General features: G+C 41.9%; 1 pseudogene; it reads left to right on the top strand.

The window, feature by feature from the left end:
- Window positions 1–400: 400 nt before the first annotated feature.
- The window catches only part of LOC107690769 (cholinesterase-like), a 29106-nt pseudogene continuing 25891 nt past the window's right edge, over window positions 401–3615 (top strand).

Genomic DNA, 3615 nt, shown 5'->3' with positions numbered 1-3615 from the left:
GTGACTCAGATTTGTGTCCCAAACATGAAATTAATTCAGCTGAAATCATCTTTTAACTAATATACTGCAGCTCGGGGCACATGCAAACAAACAAAACATGAAAACAGGAATTAAGCAAGCAAAACCCTATTAGTGGCCTCCTTATGTGATTGATCGGATTGACTTATCATCGTCATCAGTATCCTCAGTTATTAGTTTAAAATAGGAATGCATAATGGCAAGTGCCCACTTTGATTGGTTTTGATTTATGCATTGATTCATGCTCTTTTGTTCCCCATTTGTCAATTGCTTCGGATACAACCCTCTGAACCCTTTAAATGCATGTAAATAAATTCCTGTCCCATCTCTCATCCAGACATCTCCAAACCTGAGATGCAAGAGGTGGATCAGACGGCGGCAGTAAACCGCGAAAACCCAAAACACATCTCCTGGAAGAGGAGACAGGGAATCATCATCTGGCAGGGTAAGAACTGTATCTTTATGCCTGGAAAGCGCCTCCTTTAATGGTGGATTTGTGAGGAAGTTTGTTTACATGCTGTTCGGGTGATTTTTGTAGACTGTGTTTCAGTCTTGCTGGATTCTAGGCTTTGGTTTGCTTTTTATAGAGTTGGTCCAAAGTTGCGCACCGCGGAAACGCGCATGGCGTTTTTACGCGACACCGCGTTCATAGATGTAGCGTTTGTTTCTTTGACGTGCGTCACTTGAGTCTCTCTCATCATTTCCTTGATAAGCAGCGCTGTAATTTATTTGACTATTTTAAGACTGTTATCTGATTCTGCTGGCCTTATCAAAATGTTCCCACACCAGGCCCGGCTCCACAATCAAATCACCGAGGGTGCTTCTTAAATTAGTGAGGGTGTTGTAACTATATATATCTTAATTCAACACTGGTGGTCTGGTGTCTGGTGACATTTTTTATTTTATTTTATATGTATGTATTTATTTATTTACTTACTTACTTGTTTAGAAATATTTGCCAAATCTTTAAAAATAACTAAACCTACACAAAATGTCTCATAACCAGAATTTGTTTTTCCCCCAAAGTCATCAGCAGGGGCGGATTAAGGTGGTCAGGGGCCCCTAGGCTGCTCTTTGTGTGAGGCCCCCCTTAATCATTTTACTGGAGAAATGTATTTAATGCCATACATGGTCCACACACAAATACAGTAGTATGGTGAACTGGTATACACACACACATTCAGACAGACAGCCAATCCTACAGTGTTTCCTCTACATTCCCAGTGTCCCCACAGGATTTTGTGAGACTATGGTGGGTGCATATTGGTTCCTCTAGTCTAGGGGGTTCCAGGGGTATGCACCCCGCAAGAACATTTTGTTCAATTTAATTTTAAATACATAAATCTGGTTCATTTTGAGAGCAGAATCAAGTGACTAGATCAATGAAGAAATATGTGCTCTTGTAAACAATTTTGTGTTCTACTAGTAATTTATTTATTGGTTGCATAGATGTGAATGTGATGGTAGGGCACAATTGTCACTATATCAATTCTTATAAAAGCTACAAATGCTATTCTGTCAAGAGAAGGGAGTGATTTTCTCCTCGTCTTTTCTTGTTTGATTATTATTAACGCCGACACTTAACTCCAGAGATGAGACGAGGCACGAGATTGGGTTCACGAGAAGACGAGGTCGAGATTTTTCACATTATTCTCAATGACCAAATGCATGACTGTATAGTCTGCAGGTGCATTTTGAATTGTTTTAACTAATGTTCTTGTAATAAATGTCATTTCAGTTCTTCTTTCTGAGTATGAATTATCATATGCAGTAAAAGACAACAACACTCAAGCACTGTATGAGGTTTTGCCACAAACTAACTGGCTTCTCTCCTGTATAATTTATGTCTCTTCAGACCTTAGAACTGTACATGAATGAAGAGCTTCTAGAACGTTTGACCTCCTAACTTAAGTCCTTTTCACAAATTGAACATAGAAATAAAAACAGCATAAATAACAAATAATAAACAACACAGGTCTTTCTTAGTGTATTAAGTGCAAACAATAAGTACAGCCATAATCAAAGTAGGCTACTCTCTTAATATTTCAAGTGCAAATAGAGACCACATTTTTCAAACATGATACAGAGCTATAGACAACTACACAACCTAGTATAGCCTATACATACTAATAACAGCCTAAATATGTAGAGTAATTTTTGCACATCAGGGAGTCGCTCTCAAAATCTAGCCACAGGAGGCCACAAGCCAGTGTACCTTTTGTGCCGGTCCCAAGGTGAGACAGAGGAGTTCACGGTGAAGGTGGGACTGCACCAAGGATCGGCTTTGAGCCCCTTCTTGTTTGCGGTGGTGATGGACAGGCTGACAGATGAGGTCAGACAGGAATCTCCATGGACTATGATGTTTGCGGATGACATTGTGATCTGTAGTGAGAGCAGGGAGCAGGTGGAGGAAAGGCTAGAGAGGTGGAGGTTTGCTCTGGAGAGAAGAGGGATGAAGATTAGTCGCAGCAAGACAGAATACATGTGTGTGAATGAGAGGGATCCAAGTGGAACAGTGAGGTTACAGGGAGAAGAGATAAAGAAGGTGCAGGATTTTAAGTACTTAGGGTCAACAGTCCAGAGCAATGGGGAGTGTGGAAAAGAGGTGAAGAAGCGTGTGCAGGCAGGTTGGAATGGGTGGAGAAAAGTGTCAGGTTTGTTGTGTGATAAAAGAGTACCAGCAAGAATGAAAGGAAAGGTGTACAGGACAGTAGTGAGACCAGCGATGTTGTATGGTTTGGAGACAGTTGCACTGAGGAAAAGACAGGAGGAAGAGTTAGAGGTAGCAGAGCTGAAGATGTTGAGGTTCTCTTTGGGAGTGACGAGGATGGATAGGATCAGGAATGAGTACATCAGAGGGACAGCACATGTGAGATGTTTTGGAGACAAAGTTAGAGAGGCCAGGTTGAGATGGTTTGGACATGTTCAGAGGAGGGAGAGTGAATATATCGGGAAAAGGATGCTGAGGTTAGAGCTGCCAGGCAGGAGGCCGAGAGGAAGACCAAAGAGGAGGTTTATGGATGTAGTGAACGAAGACATGAAGGTAGTCGGTCTGAGAGAGGAGGATGCAGAAGGGGATAGGGCTAGATGGAGGCAGATGATTCGCTGTGGCGACCCCTTGAAGGGAACAGCCGAAAGGAAAAGAAGAAGAAGGGAGTTGCTCTCAAAACGCGGGGCATTAAAATCGCTTTTGAATGCGCGTCAAGTCACCATTATTTATATAGGCTACCATTTTTTACAATGCAAATTGTGTCAAAGCAGCTTTACAGTATTAAACGGGGAAATAGTCTGTCGAACGAGTGTCGTTCTCCTCTGGCCAAACGAAACCAGCAGTTTAATTCTAGGCTGCAACAAAGTCAGATTGTGCAGGGGACTCGTCATCCTGTGTTCCTGTCCCGCTGGCCATCAAGGCGCGAGTGTTCTTTCGGTTTCGATTTAACGATCGCACGAACTCTCGGCGGTGCTGAGCATGCATTCTACAATACAAGACATTAATTTTGTCAGACGCTCTGCAACAAATCCTCCTTTAATGTTTACTGGGCCAATGAGGGTCTTTTTTGTTAGCACTGAAGAAAATTTAAAATAATAATAATTAAA

The sequence above is a fragment of the Sinocyclocheilus anshuiensis genome, unplaced genomic scaffold (assembly GCF_001515605.1).
Source record: "Sinocyclocheilus anshuiensis isolate Anshui unplaced genomic scaffold, SAMN03320099.WGS_v1.1 scaffold3202, whole genome shotgun sequence".
NCBI lineage: Eukaryota > Metazoa > Chordata > Actinopteri > Cypriniformes > Cyprinidae > Sinocyclocheilus > Sinocyclocheilus anshuiensis.
The sequence above is the reverse complement of the archived record's forward strand: the minus strand, read 5'-3'. Positions and strand labels throughout refer to the sequence as shown.